The 23,341-nt window shown below is 36.3% G+C and overlaps 1 protein-coding gene across 4 annotated transcripts in view; it reads left to right on the forward strand.

The window, feature by feature from the left end:
* Window positions 1–23,341, forward strand: part of lrfn1 (leucine rich repeat and fibronectin type III domain containing 1) — a 144,956-nt gene that overhangs the window by 22,654 nt on the left and 98,961 nt on the right. For 2 of the 4 annotated variants that reach the window (XM_041995841.1, XM_041995845.1), the window contains exon 2: window positions 14,621–14,683. The exons of the other annotated variants lie outside the window; for them this stretch is intronic. The gene's annotated coding sequence lies outside the window, so the exon portion shown is untranslated. The remainder of the gene's footprint in view (window positions 1–14,620; window positions 14,684–23,341) is intronic. 4 annotated transcript variants of the gene reach the window in all.

Raw genomic sequence — 23,341 nt, forward strand, 5'->3', positions numbered from 1 at the left:
TATAGATGTACCAAGAAAAAAAAAGGAAAAGAAAAAACAAAGATGAAGCAAGATTTCAAATGTAAACGTAATGAGCTCTCTCTGCTCATATTTAGTTCTTTTAGTTATTTCAGCAGATGTACACAGCTTTACTCAATATATATGAAAGAACCAATATATATCTATCTATATATATATATATATACACACACACACATATATATATATATACATATGTACATATATACATAATACATACATACATACATATATATATATATATACATACATACATACATATATATATATATATATATATATATATATATATATATATATATATATATATATATATATTAGTAAAATGTTTTGCTCTTCATAGCACACTTCTGATTAATAAGTAATATGAGTAATATTTACCACTGATTACTAATTTAATATTCTATGAAAGTCAAATGTTGACATACTTAAGATCTTTCTTTTGCATTTTCTGCAAAATTCCCATTCTGGTGATAGTAAGCAAAAGAACCAAAAAGTACAGTGAATGAAACTGTTGACTTTAAGCTGTGAAAATGGCAAAGGCACATGAAAAGCCACATTACAATGAATAACAAGTAGCAGTATGAGTCAGCCATTAAACCTTTGGGGACAAAAGCTTGGCTTGAATTAGAAAACATAAAAGATGTCCCAACCCCAGCTGACTACAATATCAAGATATCATTGCTGCAACAATTAGAGCTTTTGAAACCAAGGTAGAGGCGAAGAACTGTGGCTGGCGAAGGGCTGATGGAGAAGGTACTAACATGCTTTATCTCCCTGCATGGATTCCAAAGTAGGTAATTAAACAGTTTCTATTCACTACAGTGAAAAAAAACCCATGATTTTAGGTACTCATTCTTGGTTTTATTCCCCCAGTTAGAGGTTGTCTATGAATAATTAGCTCAGTTTGAGCTTACTGCTTAAGAAGCTTACAAGTGCTATGAGCTAAAGTATAAGCCGGCTTAGCGAGGTAAGTCTTGTACGCTGACTATTGACCACACGTTCTCGTGTAGCACAGATACAGTGAATTTTCAGAATCTTTTGGTGGTGTGCTGGAGCCTGGTTATCGGATTAAGGGTTTTCTGAACCTGAAATCAGAAAGATCAGTAATAAAGAAAAGGTATCCGTGGAAATGCTATCACACATGATGGACTGAGCTGTCACCCAATCCCTTTGTTACGAATCCAATTGCACATCCTGTAAATCTTTGACATAGAAATGGTGTTTGGGACTGACATTGTCTTACCCTGCCATGTGCAGGTTACACTTGCAGCTGCAGTAAATAAAGTCTTTTTGAGAGTGTTTCCTTTTATTTGAAATCTATTGCTTATGAGAAAGTATTACGCTTGTGACCCTCACGCTTGTGTCAGTTTGTCCAAACTGTGATGGCAGTATGAGTAGAGTTAGAAATGTACGTATAATGGCCTTGTAGTTGTTGCAGCGTTTTAAGGACTTCAAGATTTTCTGAACCATTACCTTTGAGAGACGAACAGAAGGATAGTGTAATATCCTCTTGGAGTGGTGTGTGTGTTCCACACCAGCATTGACTCACTCAAAAGGGGACCTTGTTTTTGTCAGTAAATAAAAATGGCTTGAGTCTTGTGACTACACACAAGGGGAGTCTTTGGCAGGTCCCATACTTCAGGCCTGCCTTTGTCTGTTGCATTAAGGTTGGTTTCCAGTGGTTACCAAGATTGTCATATACCTGGAAATGTTTCAGCCAAAGCTTAGTTTGGCACACAAGAGAACCACCTGCAATAAAGTCTTTCCAATCCTATATTTCTAGTGTGCTAGCAACATTAATTTTTTTTCACATCTTCTCATCTTTCAAGAAGATGGATAATTAAGATTTCACCAGTATCAGAGCTAATGGTGCATATAATTACAGTGTACCACTTATAGCAACTGGCTAAGTGCCAATAAATGTACCTTTTTATAATTTAGACCTAGATTTTGCCAACTTTAATTTTAGAATTACTCTAAAGCTCCATCTGTTCATTTTGAAAGTACAGTGCAAACAAAAAGTGCAAAAAAACAAAACCATAAACAAAACGTGTAAATCTTGCTTTAACAACAGGACTGAAAGACATATTAAGGGAGGATACAGCAGTGAGCATAAGACACCTTACAGAGAAAAAGAATCTCTCTCTCTCTCTCTGGGTCATTTCATGAGGACTTAGCTCAAAGGAGGAGCTCAGGCACTTGTATTGATTCTATTTTTAACATTTGACAGTTGTTGTCAGCACCACAACATAAGTATTTTAGTGTCATCTTTAGCCCAGATGCATTAATTTTCCTTTTTAGGTTTTTAAAAAGTGTTTGCATTTTGTTTAATAATGAATGTTTAACTTGCTTGCTTTCTGTTAAAACTTTGCTGAGGCTTACAAATGGCCCCCAGCAAATGAGTCTACAGCTGGTAAATGCATTTATTTTACGCGTGCTGCATGTTGTATACTATATTTACTGACACTGCTCTTTTGGCTAGACTTCGCAGAGTTAACACTGAGATTAAAATACTATGTAATGTTTTTAGCAAATTGTGTCATCCAGAATTGAAAATGCACAAAGAGGAAGATTGATGCAGACCTTATTTTCAGCATCTATCTTAACTGAGAGCAGATCCATATATATCATTTCAGAAAATGCCCTACATTGACTCACAGAGGGGGGGTGAAACAGAATTTTACATCTTAAATGCTAATAGTTACCTTTTACAGATGCAGTAAAATAGACAGTACTGTGACACATCCCACACTAGAGATGATTTGCAAGTGTAATACCCCACACAACTGGGACATCAGTAATTTATTAAGGATATTTTTGCCCTTGTTTTCATAAACATTTAGTATAGATGCCAGATATATTGGTTAAGCTGAAAAAGCTTTTGGAATGAGTGATGCAGACATGCAGCTTTACAGCTAGCTAGATTTGACTACATTATCAGGTTTCACAGATTTCCTGTAATCCTTCTGCAGCACAGCCACAAGAGAGGATCAATTGAATTTGGGAAAATTTAACTCTTTAATTGTCTTGGTTAATCTAAACCCACCATTAAGAGGTGAAGATGGAAGAAAGCACATTCTCAAACCCAGCATTGCAGCTCACTGCACCACAGCTTGCCCCAGCCACGGGCATAAAGTCACACTGTATCCATTATTAATCAAACGCTTCTCAAGGACGACATTTGTGCAAATTAGTATGCAGAGAGTGCAAAAGTTACTTACCAGCATAGACTGCAAATTTAAGTATTAAAAACAGAATTTGTGCATTTCTCAATGCATTTTTAGGTCCTATCTTCCTACTGCACAGAATGGCTACAGGGTTTTGTTGAAGATTTTAGGCTTTTCTGTGTCTGTAAGGAAAATGTCAGTGCAAGATTCAAAGAGTCTGCTATTACTTAAATATTTTTATTTATTTATTTTTGTTTGAATAGGGATCAGCGATAAAGAAAGGAGATACACTGAAAGAGCTTGTTGTGCTTTAATAACAATATAGAGGCAAGGTTATTGTGATCATTGCTAACAGAGTTGGGTTTCTTTAGAGTTTATACTGAAATGAAAAAGTCCCTTTCTGTTATTAAAGAGCATATGAAATATAAGGAATGCTTGAATCGTACCTGACAATATAATATCATCTCAAAAACGTACCCATAGCTCTTGTTGAGCTTTTGATTATATCCCACAAACTACATCAACCTCTCATGGATTTATAGATGTTCAGATTTACTTTCGTGACTTTATCAACCCTCTAACTGCAGGCTTTTTTTTTTCTATTTTATTTCCCCCTGGAGGAAAACATCCCCAAATTCAGACATTGACATCACCAACTCTGTAATGCTGAAATGAAGAGCCTTGGGCTCTACGGATGAGAGACACTTGGGGGGATCTTGACACATGGAAAGCACCCTTATCTCTATCACCAGGCCAGTGTAATATTTGCAAACTATTCCAGCAGAAATTGACATATTTTTCATTTGTTTAATGAAGTATGTAAATTACAAAGTAAACTGTAGGTTGAACATGTATTAGAATGCATAACAAATGCTTCATTGATTTTTTTATATTGTAGTAACACAAGACTTTGCTGTATCTACACTGTTTTACAACCTTTGAAGATGATTAGAGCAACAAACACAGCCTCGTCTTGGCACAGAGACCCACAGGCTGGAAAGAGATAGGTCTTCTTATCTTATACTGAAAAAAACTGTCTGGAATAAGCTGAAATTTTAATTTATTTATTCAGCTTAACTGGGGAAACTATCTGCAGATCATAATCTGATAACTGTCACACTGCTGTCTCCAAGTTCAGATTAACTTGCTTTAACAAAAAGGTTAAGTAAGTGAAAATGTAACAGCTTCTGTGGAAATGCATGTTGTTCTTATGGACATTTATAGATGTGTAATTAGGATCAGAGTGATGCTGCAGGTAAATAAAGGTAAATGTCGAAATTAGGTGTAGTTTGACACATGGATTTTGAGTAAAGAACACTAGTATTAAAGAGGACAAAGATCCCATGATCCTTTGCTGTTTTACTCTAATTTCCCAATTTTCTTATGTTTCTTTTGTTTTAGTAAATCCCTACATGAATTGTCTGTATTTTTTCCATGATGAAGAGCAAGCAGCTTCAGTTTGAGAACATTTTAATAAAATTTTTACTGAAATGTATAAATGTTAAGTCAATGTCCATATCACTTTTTCTTTGTTAAATATTTACTTTTTTGCAGTACATTTTTGTTAACCACCAACTCTGAGCAAACATCCTATTCCTTGATGTATGCAGATATAAAGAAAGCAAAATAGCTTGTGTAATAGTATATTAAACATTTACTTTGCCATTTGTAGTTGTTTACAGAACCAACTGCTTTCTATTGGGTAGGATGACTCTTACATTTCATTAAGATTTAATGGTGTCACATGCTTTAATAATTACCTAGCTTGAAATGAATGTTTTCAAATAGAAATTAAAATGAGTGTTAGTGGGATTATTTTAAACATAAATTTAATGATTGATCTATAAATGGACAATTTAGCCCAGAGACAGTTGGAAGTACTCAAGAAATTTTCAGTGTGTATGTTTGTTTATGATCTGTAATGCAGATAATCTACAATATAAACATTTCAAAGGTCTGCAAGACAGCAATGTAGAAAAGAAATAAAACAAACTGAGCTTTTAGTCTGGGGAAAACACTAACTTAGCTTTCAGTGAAATGCATTGTTCAAAGTCCAGGAGATGTTGAATGGTGACGTGTGTCTGATCAGGCCTCTGGAGCTAGCTTCTATTTTTGTGTAGAGGACCACCTTCCCAAACTGTATTTCTTTCTTGGAAAGGGTTAGTGTTAGGGTCATGTTCACTGTTGTTTATTTGGGAAAATACATCCTGACTCTTACACATGTAATTACAGACAAATTTATTGCACATTTTAAGTTATTTGTATGGTTATTTTGTCATTTGATGCTGCTTTTATATATTAGGATTTTTTAGTGTTTCTTCTTGGTTGGTTGTATACTTTGATAAAAGATGTAAAAGACGCTGAAATATGTCACTTTAGATCTTTGTTATAGTCTAGTTGAATGTGTAAATAACAGGAGCTATTTCAGCTTCAGCTGCATTATCTGAGTGTGTTTGGTTTTGGGAGCTTAGATTTTGTTAGTTTTAGTCTAACATGTTTTAAAAGTCCAGTTTTGTTCAGAGTAGCACAACAATTCATCTCCTTCTTATGTAAATGTGCTGAATGTTAACAATGGTCATGCACTGTAGTTTTCTTTGTGTAAGATTATACATTTTTCATCTTGTTTTTGTTGTTTTGCACACAATAATTTTCCCTGCAAGCAGTCCAGAATAAACTGCCAAGTGATTAATGTGGATCAATAAAATCTGTGGATTCCTGGAACAGATAAATGAAAAAGCTTCTTAAAAAAAACCCATCTTCACTCGTATTTACATTAGACAATGAAAAGTTTGCATTGCAGTGGAAAAATTATAATAGACATCCCTATATCAGATCTTCATAAATTAAGTTTCAATAAAAGTGACCAAACAAAATACTGAGTAACTAAATTATCCTGTGAATGACTAAAGGTCCACTTTCATGTAGTGAGCTGTGATTGAAAGGCATGGTCCTTCCAGTACATACTCACTGGTTGACATTCAGCTAATGAATTGTCATGCTGTTATACATTCATCACCCTGCTGTTTCTGAGAACAGGTTGGATTTGGTTACAGGGGGATTCATCACTGCTGTATAAACACTTTCAGTGTAGCAGTGGGTAAACAACACAGGAAAATGGGAACTGGTCATGTAGCTGCTTTGAGGCACGAGGCATAAAATTACATCCATTGACAGCAGAGTGACATTGTGGCCTTTCTCAGGGAAAACGAGGTGCCAATTGTCCACTAGGCTGAGAGGGATTTGGTGAGTTCAAGAAAGTCAGAGTAGTCTGAGGTTCACTTTGCTGTGGATCTCCACTTTCCTTGCAACCAATAGTGGCTCTTAAAGGCAGCAATAGAGCTGTACAAGAACAACACCACGTAATGGTGAAAACATCCTTTTCTCTGCACATAATTACTCTGGCGAACTGCTGCTGTGGCTTCAGAGAATGAAATAGGACTCTGGTAGCTCTGAGACCTCTCACCTCTAAATGCAGTGCACTCAGTCGACTGCAATAAAAAGACCTTTAGGGTCACACTGTGCTATTTTGACATTCATGCAGTTTTGGAAAAGAAGTCAGAAGGATGCATTTGCTAATTACATATAATTAACCTAAATATGATTCAAAAACACTGTGTGGTATCTTGAGGAAACTACCATCTGTCATCTAATGTGTGTGTTTCTGTGCATTTCATAATGAAAAGAGAAATCCCCAGTGCCAGCTTACTCGGGCTCACAGTTAACCCCTGGCTGTGATGTCTTTGAACTTGAAATTTCAAATTGATTTTCTTTAAGTTGTTTTAATGGGTTGGAGCTGTCATCTGATTAACACAACCACAAACTCTCAGTGACTTGTGCTCATTAAAACTGAATGCCAGTTGTGTGTGTTTAATTCCAAGAGAAATCATCACAGCTTTCCTCAATGGCTCTGTTGTGACATGTTTCTCCCATTGTACTCTCTGATGATGTTGCCCTTGTTGTTGTCATGTTCAGACACATAACCACTGTCATGAAATACATGCAATGTGTCTCCAGCACCCGAGCTACTCCACTGGTTTTGGAGATAATATTATCTGCCATATACAGGCAATCTGATCCCAAGAGGCAGATAGTTTTATGAGGACCTCTAGTGCAAGACGCTTAACCTGGCCAGTTAATCACCCATGCTAATTATATCTGCTGTGAGTCCTTATGCTGTACATATGCAGCCAAAAGTGAACAGCTTTCAGATACACCACAAATTAACTTGGCCTGAAAAATCATTGCATGTTTGCTGTCAGATCAGATATTTTATCGTCAGCTGATGGGTAGCATTATGACAGAGAAATGCAAGACAGAAAAAAGATTCTCCAGTAAATTATAATTGAATATGTCACTTCTTTGCCAACACTAGTAAAGTCTTATTCTTTCATTCAATCTTCCCAAATGATTTTGTAGAATAGTTTTTTTTTGTTTGTTTTTTTTATTAAAAGACAAGGTATGCAAATCTTAAATAATTCACATAATCAATGATTGCCAAACTCTTAAAATAAAATGTTCAAATTCATCTAATAAGTGGTTTATCCACATGCTTGCTATACTTACTATATTTTTTCATGTTTGCCACACAGTTAGCTGAGTGACTATAAAAAAACACTTTGCTTGAAATATAAATAAAAATGTCTTTTGTAAAATTTCTGTTAAGTCACTGATTTTAAAAAAGAAGAAAAAAAGTGACTTGTTAACTCTGTATTAGGTTATAGAATACACACTTAGCCTTGTTGTTGGAAATGTATTGTTTTAATTTCCGAGATGGCGATGAATCGCTAGGCTGCTGCCTTCTGTAAGGCCTCAAGCTGTCACTTCATGTAAGGGCATTATGAATACTGAACTCAAATGAAAAATCTGTGGTTTTTAACTGATCCATCTGAAAGGTTCTGTAGTTAGATGCACCAGACTATGAGAAGTAGTGCGTCATGTGATCCAGCAGAGGGCAATATATCAGCTTGCGCTAATGCTATCCCTGCTAACTTCTTAGTTAAAGAAGCATTGCTGTTATGTTTGCTATGTTGCTATGACAAAACATGGAAGCTAGTGGGCCCAGTCCAAAAAGTCCTAGAGGCCAATCCTGCTATTTTGTATTTAATTATTTGATGCTGTTATCTTGAGACTATCAAGATAAATTGAAGTCTTCGCACGCAAGTTATTTTTTAATACAAGTTTATTTGTTGCTTGTTAGCAATGTTAGTGGCTAATTTATTCTCTACTATTGAAATAGAACATGGACACAGTATTTTGCAGTGTTTTTTTTTTTTTTTTTTTACGTTATTTTGCACGGAATGAATATTATATATGATGAGATATGTTTTAAAACCTCACTAGCTGATATGAGAATACTTTTGTTTAGTTATTTTTATTGGTTTTTGATGAAAGTTTGTGTTAATGATGCCAAATTATGATAATTTCCCCCTTATATAAAACTGGGGATGGTTTAAAAACTTCAAACTAAACAGTCATTTATAAAACCTCATATAGTTCAAGTGTTGTCCTTTTGGCTGCTCTGCGGCTCAGCTATTGCATCAGATATTGTAGTTAAAATTAGATAGCTACCTTTTCTATTATCACTGGTTTTTGTCCCTCTATGTGCACTCTCCTGGTAGGCATGTTTGAAAGTAGAATAAGTGGTAGCTGTGGAAAGGTTAGCCTCAAGTCCCGGAGGGATCCTTTACATTATACTTGATCTTAAAAAGATTCACCAGTATAACCAATATATAGCAGAAAACAACTCTGCTTTGACTTTTTCCATTTAAGTCTTTCTTAAATTTCTTTGAAATATCCAATCAGATCATACAATTAGTATTACTAATCACTCATGGTCTACCATTGCAGAGATTATATCAACCTTAATTAAATTTTATTGTGTGCTCCCTAATTCTGTAAACAGAAAGGATTTTGACTGATCTGGATTTGAAATAAATTCATTTGAAAGACATTAACATGTAATCTGGTTCAAATCAGATGCTGTCCTATTTTATGGTACAAAATACTCGACTGAAAATGTTTTTACATGTCTGTTAGATTTTTTGCAGTGAGAAAACTCAGCTACAGCTCGCATTCTGCTCTACTACACAGATCTTTAAAGGAAAAAAAAATAAATAAACAAATAAAAACAAAAAATCTCAAAACAGCTAGACAATTTACCTATTATGTAAATACACTTATATAACTTTTTTGTCTATTTGCCCCTCCCACGTTGTCCTATACTTCACTTTGACACCTTCTTGATTCGTGCCTTTGCTTTTAACAGTGATGCTTAGGCAGACAGCAGTGGTCTTGTGCTATAATACTCACATTTAGCAAAAGAACTCTGCAGAGTAATATGATACTGCCTGTCAGGTCTTAAATGCAGAAGACTGGCTCAACACCATCCGGTAGAGTAGGCTTGCACATGCATGCAAGTGCATCCTTTCACTTTACCATTGAAGACAAAATAAAAGTGTACCAAATTGTGGAGCCCTGCTGTTCAATACAAAAAAATACTAAAAGAGAATTAGTCTAATTTGCCCGCACATTTGTTGAATTACAGGCTTGTTTAGTCTCTTTTTTAAAGCTGATGAATATCTGCTTGGCTTTCACAGCAGCAGAAAAGTTGACCATTTAAAAGTTCACTAGCTGATGAGGAATGCAGTTATGGGTATTTGCTCATCATTGCCTTCTTTTTTTCAAATAAATGATAATATGATGGTGGGAAAGGTTTGAGCACCAGGGGTTCAAGTCCTTGCAATGTCTGTGAACATGTGGGTGAAAGAAAAGCCCTCTCAACTCTCATAGCAGCAATGGCTGAGCAAGAGAAGCAACAAGAGACCACTGAATATGTATCAGCTTAAATGGAGCTTTTGTGAAGCTGCCCTTTGTTCTGTCCTTGCTAAATATGGCAAGAGAAAATAGAAAAGAATCTCAAAAGAAATTAAATTAAATGTCTTGTCTGTCAATCAATGTAAAATATTATCTGGTAATTAATTTGATAATTAGTCTTGTAACTCATTCAAGCAAAAGTAATGAACATAACCTAGCTCCAGCTCTGCATGGGTCATTACCGAAGTTAAAGAGAGCAGTACTACAATTTTATATTTATATTATATTTAAAACATTCCCAATAAGTAGCTTAATGATTGATTTCTTTAATACCATCTGAAACTATAATTAGTTTTGTTATGGAATCTGTCATGTGAACAACAAAAGTTGCCCTTTTCTTTAACTATAAGCTCTAGTAAGAACCTGTCCTGAAAGCAGTCCTGAAATAGATGCTCAAAAAGCAAATAAGCCTCCAGTATCAAACACTCATTACAGTATGCATATAAAACACAGGCTTTATCAACTTGCTTTAATTCAAAATGCAGCAATTTTTTTTTTTTTTTTTTTGTTTGTTTGTTTTAAATATTTATCATGTAAAATAAACTCGGCAGTACCCCATTTATCTTCTTGGTTTGCCTTATTGGAATTTTGTTTTTATTTTATCTGCTGACTGCAAAAGTTCCTTTTATGTAGTAAGCCCCCACTGCCATTTTTCTGTATGCAAAGCATAAAACTCAACTATAAGCACAAAATTGGATTGTAGAAGCAGTAATTCTTGGGAAGTGTAAGGACTTTACAAATAATATATGACTTTTCGCCATGATAGACGTGGGAGCATTTGCATGTTTAAAGTGCCTGCAGCCCAAATCCAGTCGTCCAGTGTGATGGAGTTTCTTTATTTATTGCACTTGTTTTCATTCTGTACAAATTATTTTTTACTATCGGGATGGATTTATAACCTCTGTAGACATTGCATGTCTAGAGATGCTGCAACACTTACAGAAAAACAACAAAGTATGTATATATAGTAATGCCGTTTTCTTTTTAGTGTCACTAAACACTGGTGATATTTATTAGTGTGTGGTACAGGCATTGGTTTGGAATCATTATATTCCTAAAATAATTCAATTTATATTTGGTCTCAAGGGTTACAATCCGATTGAAAGACAACAAAGTTTGGTTCATTACAATTTTAGTTGTTGCAGTAACATGGTGTTCTAAACATTTAAATATTAACTATCCAGCTTTCAAATAGATGGGTGTGTGTGTGTGTGTGTGTGTGTGTGTATATATATATATATATATATATATATATATATATATGTATATGTATATATATATATATGTCCACAAAGCACATGTAGATTGGTTGAGCAAACTCCCATGCCCCCTCGAAGACCCTGAAGAGGGTGTAGAGCTGTTCCACTGTTCCACGACCGAGACAAAAACCACACTGCTCCTCCTCAATCTGAGGTTTGACTGTCCGATGGACCCTCCTCTCCTCCTCTCCAGCACCCCTGAATAGACCTTACCAGGGAGGCTGAGGAGTGTGATTCCCCTGTAGTTGCAGCACACCCTCCAGTCCCCCTTTTTAAAGCCAGCACCAGCTACCCCAGACTCCGCTTCCTCATCGGAAGACGTGTTGGTGGGATTGAGAAGGTCTTTGAGGTATTCCCTCCACTGCCTCACAACGTCCCACTGTACATAGTGTTGATGGAGCACTGCTGTCTCCTCCAGAGCCGCCAGATGGTGGAGCAGAATCTCCTCAAAGCCGTCCAGAAGTCATTCTCCATGGCCTTTTCAAACACATGCCCGAGTTTTTGCCTTAGCGACCACCGAAGCTGCACTCAACTTAGCCCGCCAATACCTTTTTGGCCTCTGGAGTCCCACAGGCCAAAAAGGCCCGATAGGACTCCTTCTTCAGCTTGACGGCATCCCTTACTGCTGGTGTCCACCAACGAGTTGGGGGGTACCGCCACAACAGGCACCGACGACCTTAAGGCCACAGCTGCAGCTGGCCTCCTTGACAATAGAGGCATGGAACACAGCCCACTCGGCCTCAATGTCCCCCGCCTTACCCGGGCCATGGTTGGTCACTTACAGAAGTAAAAAATATTAAATAAAATATTAATGCGTTAATGTTGTTTTTTCCATTAAAATCTTAAGTTTTTCACAAGAAGCGGCTGAGTGGACTATTTTGTTGTGACGCGTTGCCAAGGTAACCAGCTCTGACGCAGAACCTGCAGCTCGGTCGGCCGCAGTTATGTTACGTGACACAAACATTTCAGAGGGCGGGTGCAGCTCTTACAGCTTGTGTGTGTCCAGAGGATGATGTGACATTTTGTTTCAAACAGTCAAAGTTCACAAATAGTTTCCTACATCGTTCAATCAGCCTGCAGGCTGCTTTAACAGCGATGCCCCATCACAGACGTGATCTGTCGTATCTCCAGCTGCAACTCTTAGTTGGCTCTAACACAGAACTTGCAGCTCGGTTGGCCGCAGTTATGTTATGTGACGCAAACATTTCAGAGTGCTGGTGCAGTTCTCACAGCTTGTGTGTGTCCAGAGCATGATGCAACATTTTGTTTTGTTTCCTAAATCGTTTTAATTGCAAGAAATATTATCCACCATTCACATTAAATGTGTATCAAACAAGTAAGTCTATCCTAAATCGTTTTTATAATGTTATCCACCATTCACTCTGTATCAAGTATGTAAGTAAGGTAATCAAGAGAGAAAGACAGGCGACAACCTATTTAAAATTAAATGCAATTTTGCCGTTGATCGTAACATTTCATTAAGATAGTGGCATGTCCATAGTGGCATTTGAAGGACGGAGATTTATTATTTGTTGACCCTGACCACTGCTGGTTGGGACGTTGCAGGACAACAAACACAACATTCTCGTCTCTCCTGGACTAGCAATAATTTACAGTCTATTCGACCGGAACTTCTTTCATAGGTGTACATTATCACTTTTAATAATAATATATTTTAATGGTAAATGGTAAATTTACCATTTAATATATTTTAATAATATATATATATATATATATATATATATATATATATATATATATATATATATATATATTCTAGTGATTTTTATTAGCAATAAATCAAACAGTAAATACTACTATCAGCTTTAATGTTGTTGAATTATGGTTGGAAAAAAGTCTAATAATCTGTGTGCTTATCCTGTGTGTTGTTATTGTTTTTGCTTGAGCCAGCTGTATTAGCATAGAGGGATTTACCATTATCACCTGAGTGCAACTGCTTGCTTGTACTTTACCACTGATCTACATAATTTTAATTGATTTTGATGCCCTGACTGTATAGGAAATGCAGCAAATCCTTCAGTCAGTTAAATGTAAATGGTGGAATTGAATCATCAGCTGGGTTGTGGTGCATTTTATTTTTTTCCAGAGGTATACAGTTTGTACCTAAATAGAAATAGCCCTCAGGGAAATTTGGGACCTTTAAAATTGCACCTTTAATATTCTATTCAGAATCTAATTCACGTCTGTTAATATTTACATCTATAATAGTTGCATTTGGACAGAGATTTTTCTGACAGAATAATAAATTGACTAACTCAGTGATATAGAGGCTTTATAGTATTCAGTAGAATGAATCTTGGCTGCAGTATAATGGGTTGCCCATGACCTATTTGAACACTATAATAATGTCCCAGTGGAACTGAGAGCACAAAATAAATGAGTTAACATGGTAAGATGCCTGGACATTATAGTGGCCTATAGTACAGGAACAGATTAAGATGTATCATTAAGGACTGACCTCCCTGACTTTTGACCTGCATTTCCTGATAACTGATGTGTTACTGCAGAGATGCTTTAATTTGATTGGTTGCTGATTTTGAATTGAATGTTAAGAGTGATGATCAGCTCTGTTTTCAAACATAGCCATTTGATGCATTGCACCATCTTGCCTTATATAACTTTAAGAACAGCATTGCCACGCTATTCCTTGGGAAAAAAGAATCTGTGTCGCTATGTCCTTTATCTTCGTAAAGGTGCCAGCACAAGTAGGACTTTTAAATGTGATCATGCTCTGTCCAGTTGAGTTTATGACCAGCCTTGCAGCTGTATTTGATTTTGTTGTCAGGGTAAATCCACTCTCCCTGAAGCATCTCTGGCATCATCACTTGCTCTCACGTGTATATATCTCTATCACTCTTACACCCCTGCATCTCTCCCATCTGCCTTCCCCAGGATGTATTTGGTTGTTACTTATCCATCATTAAAGGCAAAAATTTTTTTCCTGCTTGTTATATCACCTGTACTCTTGAAATTTTGACTGGGAAGAAACAAAACATCAACCTCCTAGCGTTTTTCTGGGTCAAGTGCAAAATGAAATATAGTGGGACTAGTCAGGGATGCACTAGCGCTGGTTTCTATGGTAACAGCAAGGCTGTATTTAGTGCAGTTGTTTCACTGCGCCTGGCTCTCTGTTTTCAACCAGGCGAGAAGGGAAAAGTGAAGACCGTTCCCATGGGGGATAAGCAGAAAGTGGGGCAACATTTCCCATCACCATCAAACAAAGTGTCTCAGCTTGAGAAGGGATCATGTCAGGAATGCCATATCTTTCTTTTTTTTCAGAAAGAGGGGATGCAGAAAAACAACACACACAATCAAATGTGAAAGATGTAACAGCCATCTGTAGTAAGTTAACACACACACTTCTGACCTTTCAAGGTAGCATCTTTTTGCTGTCTCCCGTTAAAACTTTATGTCAGCATCAATAAAATAAAAACCATGGCTATAAACATACAATGAGGTGTTCAGTTCATTTCAGGGAACCGTTTTATATCAACACAAATTCACACAGAGGCTTCCCTCCTGTTATGTTGGGGGAAAATTGTAATAGGCCATTAGTGATTTTTTTTCTTTAATTTCTAATATTGCTATAGAGCATACGTGCTTTCGAAAAGATTTGGGAAACACTTTTTTCTCTTATTGAATAATATCTGTAGATAAAAAAAAACAAAAACAAAGAACCTTTATTCTGAAATAATGCTTTTTCACTGTCCTATATTGTATTTAACATAAGAACGGACATTCAGGCTTGTGTATCTATGCACAGGTCACTGTTTTCAAACCATTTATTAAATAAATTAAAGATTTTCAGCACATTTGGCCAGACTATCATGTTTGCTCAACTCAGCAGCAATTCCCATTTAATATTGTAGAGACCTGCTGCTTGTGAGAAACATGTGACTTGGAACCAAATTAATTTGTGTCACAACACAAAGGCCCGTTTTAGTGCTGGGTGACTGCAAAATGTGAACAATTTCAAAGCCGATGCATGCTGGGATGTAGTATTCAAATTAGGCTGAAAGGAAGATATGATGAAGAAAGGCTCCAGCTATTTGAAGTCTGACTGTATAGTACTTTCTGCACTTACCATCCAACACTTAATTTCAGGTTCAAGACTACTGTCACAGACATATATGTGTTATTTATAATGAAATAAAGAAAACCATTCACAGCATGCATTCAGTACATTTTAAAATTTACAGATCTGCTTCATTTTCACACTGCGCAAATATGCACAACGAAATAAACTAATCACTCCCAGAAAACATACAGAAACTATTATCCAAAGGAGAAGGGGGCTATCATTTGAGATGGGATTAAAACTTTAAACATCTTTGTGTCCGTACAACTTTCAAACATTTTTCTGTCTCAGTTTGTGGAGTCAAGCTGTGGAACAGACTGAGTCAGGATCTAAAGCAATGTCCTAGAATGAGCACATTTAAAAAGAGATTCAAGATTTTTTTTTTCTTTTTTTTTTTTTTAGGTATGGAGAAGAAGAAAAACTAACTGGTGTTTCACTTACTACTTCTTATATGTTTGTATGTATGTGTATGGATATGGATATGTATATATGTGCTTATGTATTTGTAAATAAGTATATATTTTGGTTAGTTTACAAGGTTTATATAAATAGAAATATATAGGAAATTGTAATCAGGATATGGGGCAAATCTAAATCTAAACAGAAAGTAATACTGACAATTGTTTATCGATAGTGGAGAAGGGCTAGTAGTAAATATGCTTGTACTTCTTCCTGCACCTTTTTGAGCATGTGTAGTAGCATGATTACCTTTGACCTACTATTCCCTCTTACTCTACTGGTTTTGTTGTTTATTTATTTGTGTCTTAACATGTTCAAATAAAAATAAAGAGAAAAAAAGAAAGTCATATTTAAAAGAAAGTTTTCTGACCCATTAATCCAAAAAACAAACTCAAAGACAAAATATGAAATGTTTTTATGAATTAATAAAACTTTATAATTTAAAGATAAAGTAGTTCTTTTTTTTATAAAAAAAAACTAACAAAACAAAGACAAATAAAAAAAAAACTGTTGCTTTTTCTTTTGTTTTGTTTCTAATTTCATCTGTTTCAAGAGAAGCAGCGAATGCTAAGTTTCTCTGATAAGTACACGTAAAAGACGGGACTATTGCTGCAATACCCCAAGCAGGGTTTCTGAAAGATGAAGGTCAGTTTGCATAATGAAAATAGAAAAAAGGTAATTTCGGGTGAATGATTAAAGTTTGTATAAGGTTTGTTGAATTTTCTGCCGAGTTTTCCTTTTCCAAAATCATTGCTCTGTGTCAGTAGGATGATAATAAAACTTTCCTGCTGAATTCAGTAATACATGTAGCTCACCTGACCTTAACTTTCAACAATTATCAAGCCCTGTCTATTTAGTCATTGTGTAACACAGGGATTATTGTAAGCAGTCTTGCTTGCTGTTCTTTGCCTTTGTCATATTCTGCTGTAAGCAAATGTTCATTCATAAATCTTCCACTGACCCCTGCTTAACATTTCCTGCATTTAGCTTAACAAAAGATTTGTCAGAAAGTGGCGGTGAGCCTTCTTTGTGAGGCAATTTTAGAACAATAGAGCTCCACTAATGTTCAGTGAGACAATTATATCTTTGAGAAAGCAGAAAGAATCAGAAGATAGCAGTGACTGTGAGTATCTGAAGAGCTGTGATGAAGTCTCAGCAGCTGGAGGTTAGACAAAAAGACTAAGTAGGAGTTCTGGTTTGTGAGCAGAAAATAAAACATAGATGCATGAATAAAGCCATGCACAGGTGAAGTAGTGAGATAAAACACTATACACATAAAATACAGTTGTGGATAAACCGTGGGCAGCATGTCAGCTCTGTTCACTTCTGCTCACATCTCAGCACTGCTAGCCTTATCTATACATGCACATAATAGTAAAGATCTCATGAGGAGGCGTGTGGATTAAATAAAAATTTAGATTAGACATTTTTTCCTCAGAATTACTTTACAATGTATGAATTAATCTGTTCCTGTGTGTCTGTATATATTTTTCTTACTTTTTGTTTTCTCCATACTTAAGCAAATATATTTTTGAAATACATACTGAAGCCAAAGAATGAAGCGTTAAACAACAAGAATAAGCACTAGACAAACCTTTTGCAACAATAGCATTTTTTCAAACAAGTCAATCGAATGCACGAACACAGTTGTACATTGTTTATTAAATTTGATGTCTTTCAAGGTGCCACAATCAAATTTGCAGTTGCCCTTTAAAATCAAATTAAACATGCAAGCATTTGCCAAGACAGCTGAACAGATGTAAAATAAATGATTATGGTGCAGATGTTGTCTCACACTGATATATAGCATGGATGGTGGTCATTTAGTGATGTTTACAATGTCAGTGACAATAATTTCAAATAACTGTCATCAGCTCAAAGATTAGAGATGTACCATTTCATTTAGAAGTCTGTCACAGGAAGACTGGTCCAGCTTTCCCACCATTTGTTATCAGTGTCATTATTTTTATGATCAGTGATTGCAAATGTAATGAAAGAATGTTCCAAAGAAGAGTTTGGTTTCAAGTTAACATTGGACTTACTTCACTGCAGTAATTTGACAGCTACAATTCAAACTTTGCAGCTAAAGTTTGTTTATATATAACATATGAGGCATTTAGGAAATTATTGTTGCATGGTAAAATATTACTCAGTACTTAAATTAATATGTAGGGCATTGAGATTTTCCCTACAGGTCACTGTAATGACTATTTGGCTTCATAACATGACTTATATTTAGTGGCAATAAAAAGGTCATGAATGCATTATGTCCTAGTAATTATTGGAACTTATTTAAATCTCTGCACATTTTATTAAATAATGCATCGTTTGGAAATTTCATTAACATTACAAAAAGTAAATAAATAATGCTGAGCTTTGGTTTTCAAAGTTTGCAGATTCCTGATCTCAAAATGACAGTTGCCAAATATTTTGGTAGTGAATGCCTACATTTTATATAATTAAACTTCAAACTTGGTAACTTTTTGTAATTAACATATTTTTTTTTTATTTAATTGTTTTATTTCCTACATATTTGAAGAACAAAGTGACATTATTCACATGGGGAAGTGGTAGTAAATGTACTGACAATGATCATGAAAGAAGAATCTGAATACAGATAAGAGTGGAATATATTTTCACACTTTGTGGCAAGTCTGTTGTTCTGGGTGTTAATGTTTAACATTTAGCAAGTGACCATTTTACTGCTTGAGATGTGTGTTTGTAGATTAGTGCACAAGAAAAGCTAGTTAACAACAACAAATATTTAAAATAACAACTACAACAAAAATAGTTCTGACAATACTAATGGTAATGTTCATCCTCCTGCTACTACTAACAAAATAACTGCCAACACTACTCCTATATTGCTACAGTTACAGAAATAGATAAAAAAGCTCTTAACACTAGAGCGGCTATGAGTCTATTCCTACTAAAATGGTGATGAGTGGTCATTTTGACTGCTACTTTTTAACTTTTATTAATTCCCTTCATAAGTTTACAGCTAAAATAATATTAATATTAATGAAATAAAGTTTTACTAAATGAAGTATAAAGCAGAAATTGTAGCCTTGCCACAGAAACAGTGTAACAGAAACAAGGGTGGGAGTGGCTCAGGTGGTAGACCGGATCGTTCAATTATTGGTAGGTTGCCAGTTCAAATCCCGCTTCCCCAGTCAATCTGCCGCTGTGATGTCAAGACACTTTAACCTCCTAGGAGTTGGCATCACTTTGTTTGTATATGGATGAATTTTCAGTGGTGGTTGGAAAGGTCAATGGGTGCCAGGAGTAAATGAATAATGGGTACAATTTAAAGTACTTTGAGTCCCTTAAAAAGCTATATATAAATTTATTACTTAAACTTCAAATTGTGTTGCCTAAATATGTGTAAAAAATAGTTGTGGATAAGCCTTCTGTGGCAAACGAGGCTACAACTGATTGAGGACAAAGACAACATGACAAAAGTAAGAGTTAGGCTAGATGAAGGCAAGAATATTTATACTGTGATGTAGGGCTGCAACTAATGACTATTCTGATGGTCGATTAGTCACCAACTATTAAAACGACTAGTCGACCAATCGGATTATGTATCTCATGATTATTATAAATGGATCTTATTTCACTTTCAGCTTTGAAATCTTGCATAAGGTTGTTAAGTAAGTCCGACGTGCCTCCACTTTAAATATTCGAGCATTGCAGTCGTACTTCCGTGGTACACAAGGGCCGCTTTACAAATCTCACATGTATTCAATTTATTTTGTAAGTTTAACGTAAAGTTATCCCAGACTTTTGACGTTCTCTGCCGCCGTTTTGCGCCCTAGTCCGCCGCCATTTTTTACCCATGGCAGACTTATTGCGCATGTGCAACTCTCAGCAGAGATAAAAAAAAAGATGATGTCTCACACTGTTTTTTTTTCCCCCCTCTTTGTGCATGTGCATTGTGCAACTTTCGGCAGAGATATGATTAGAAGATTTTCATTGTCGACAAGAGTCGACTAATCGTTGCAGCCCTACTGTGATGACAATCTCAGAGCCACTGTGGATCACATCTTTGCTCCTGCTGCAGCACCAGCACAAGGCTTTGCAGCACGTGCTGCCAGTCTTTTTTTTTATTTGTTTTTTTTTTTCTTTTTTCCCAGCTTGTCTGTACCTAGCACTGCCGCCTTTTCAGGAGTCTGCTGCACCTTTGGATTGTGCTGCAGTCCATGTTATTCCACCTGCTTTGCTGGCTGTTTCCCTTCATAAACTCTTCTAGATGTTCCTCTGCCAGCTGCTGTAGAAACCCCTTAAAGCTGTTTGGTTTTCAGTGTACTTCTTGAAGATGATGGGGAAATTTATTCCTACAAGGTCCAATATGTTGTAAAATACAGCATCAATCCATCTCTGCATATTCATACTGCATACTAGTAGATACTAGTGATACTGATACATTAGAGAATACTTCCACATTAGCTGATCCACATTAGCTGATCCAGAAATCGGGAAACTAAAAATAGAACAAATCATGTGCGGTCAAAATGACAGCCTGTGGCCGAAATAGTTATTTGATTGTATTTCTTCTGTTCTTTACGTTCTATATATTAAACATAGTTTTAATGAAAATTCACATAGTTTTAGGACAAGTCAGGGACCAGCAGGGCCCTAATGAGTTTATAAAAAAAAAAAAAAAATGAATATGGTCATTATTACCATAGTGATAAAAGTCCAGTTTGTAGGATATAGTGACACCAAGTGATGTAATTTGCAAGTTGCAATCAACTTAAAAATCTTCACCTTAAAGGCGCATTACATAAATTTCCGACCTTAAAACTATAGTTCCTGTCTCGTTAGATGGCACAGTGTCATTTATTGCTTCCATGACAAAAGCTCATAACACTAAAAGAAAAGGAGACAAATGCTCACAATTTGTATTATAAACAATTTTTGCGAAAAAAAATATTTTGATTTGAACAATAAGAAAATCAAGTGATTATTGTGAACCCTTTTTTTGAAATTGTGTTTAAAATACAAGGATAACTGTGTAATTTGTTAGTTTGTTTAAACCTTTTAGATTTTAGTTTCCAGTCTTGATTCAGATAAAATTTTCCAAATGATCAGCAAAAACACTGAAAATATTTTCCTTTGTACTTGAGTCTGTAAATATTTAAGTTTATGGTGCATTTTAGAACATTTATATTTTTTCTGAAAATGTGATATATTTTTAGGCTATTCTGAAAGCATTTATGGATATCATACTGCATTATTGCCATTGGTACAACTTTAATACACAGTGATTTAATAGATAATACCTTTTTTGCTACTTAAACAACATTTTAGAGAACAGAAGAAAAATAACTCATTTGTTATTAGTAATACAAACCAAATAATCATTAAAAAATGTTATTGCCCCATGCATTAGCAGTTTTACTGCATATATGTGTAAGGTATTCCATTAATACCCGTTACACTTCTATGTTTTGTAGGTTTGCTAAAATAATATGATGGTAATTCAGTGTAATGTAAGGGACCATCCTTCCTCCCGCCTTCAATGCATACTCTAACAGCCAAATTTAGTTAGTCATGTATAAAATTTAACATATTTCCCTAATAAAATGTTCAGCTGAGGTGAGACAAAGGAGGGATATTCTTGGAAATAGGGTCTGCTGTTTGATTTATAATGAGTGAAAGTGTAAAGGAGTAATCTACTTTTGTGATGCTCGGGGCCAAGTGAAGAGCTGTGTTACTGAGAATAAAAAACACCTCCAGACTACAGAGCTGTCATTAATCAGGTCCTTAGCTGACAGTCCAGTGGCTGCTGCTATGTTCCCTTCAGACCCTGTTGTAGGATATTTATGTTGATTGTCTGGACTCCCTCTTCCCCTGACTGCTCACATCCTCCTCCTCTTTGTCATTAATTAAAAGCATGCAGCACATTTCAACTGAAGGCTCTCTTTAAAGATGTGTAGAGCGATTTTTGCAATGGGCTGCTTTTATCTCATCTCTTTGTGTTCAGAGAGCTTGTCTTTCTCTGTCAGTGAGGTGAGCCAACACATTCTACAGTTCTTATAGTTTGACGCTGGACTGTATTGTCATTAGTCTGAGTGAACTTTGGCTTGAACTGATGCCGCTGCTCTCCGGGTATTTTAAAACTAATTTTTAAAGGTCCCATATTATGCAAAATTCACTTTTTAATGGTTTTGGAACAGTCATACTGGTCCCCCCGCATGTGTAGGAGACCCGTAAGTGTGAAACTCTTTCAGGCGCTCTCTCTCCCCCCTGCTCCACCTCTAGGGAAGTAAGCGCTGAATTGAGCGAGTTTGAAAGCCTGTACGTTAAGACGTCATAAGGGACAATAACCACTCCCCACAGAGCGATGGACCCGTCTACCGGCTCTCAAAGCCCGCCCTCTAAAAATCACCTAGCCCCCAGTGTTTTTCCCTCTTCGGCAACCCTCGTTAGCGGACATGGCTAAGCGACAGAAGCACTGTTCTGTTTGTGGCTGCATAAATGAACACGAAAACGTTTTTTTTACTTCCATCCACTGAACCCACGAGGACTGAGTGGATTAATTTTATTTTTGGAGGAAATGTACCCGGAAAACTTCCAAAGGTTTTGCATGTCTGTGGCCAGCATTTCAAAGAGGACTGTTTCCACAACATGGGGGCATGGAAAGCAGGCTTCGCCAACCGTTTGAAGCTGAAGCCAGGTTCAATACCAACTGTCCGTGACACAGCTGGAGAGGTAAGAGCTGGCAGTTATTTTATCGTTTCGGCCTTATTAGTCTGATAGCTTGAAAATATATTAGCACTGTTGTAAATGTAGCCAAGTCACTGTTTCTACTGTTTGTATCCGGTGCCATTGTGCATCAGATTGATGAGCGTAGCTAGCTGTGTTCTCCGTGCGTCACGGTTTGGGTCGGTAATGGGGGCTTCAGGAATGGGTTCCGGTGTTCCGGCGTTTGTTTATCCTTCACTACGCTGTAATCAGCGTCTAGTAACCGCTAAGGCCTAACCTGTCAATCACCTCATGACGGGCGATGCGATGGGCGGAGCCAACAGCTGAGCTGCTCCACCAGGGTTCTGCCCACCATAAACGGCACATTTCTGAAGCTGCTAAAAAGAGGGAGGTGAAGAGAAGCCGCTGCACTCAAACTGAGGGTCGATTTGTCCATACCATGGCGGAAATATTTCATTTAGATATTAATGAATGGTCTCAGATTGGGAATAAAGTGTATAATATGGGACCTTTAAACTCGTTTGACTGCAATCTCTGTTACTGTGACAATCATTCCTCTCCTGTATATGGCTGATCTGCGTTTTCTTCAACCTGGCATCATATTGTATGGGATTATCCAATGTTTATGTAGCTTCATCAGCCTTCCTGTGACTCCTACCTGTGATGCCTTGGCTTCTACTCCTCCACTGCTAGGAGGGTGGACCACATTGTACTAGACAGCATAGCCAGGTTGGCTAATATTTCTGTTAAGA

The sequence above is a fragment of the Melanotaenia boesemani genome, chromosome 9, assembly GCF_017639745.1.
Source record: "Melanotaenia boesemani isolate fMelBoe1 chromosome 9, fMelBoe1.pri, whole genome shotgun sequence".
NCBI lineage: Eukaryota > Metazoa > Chordata > Actinopteri > Atheriniformes > Melanotaeniidae > Melanotaenia > Melanotaenia boesemani.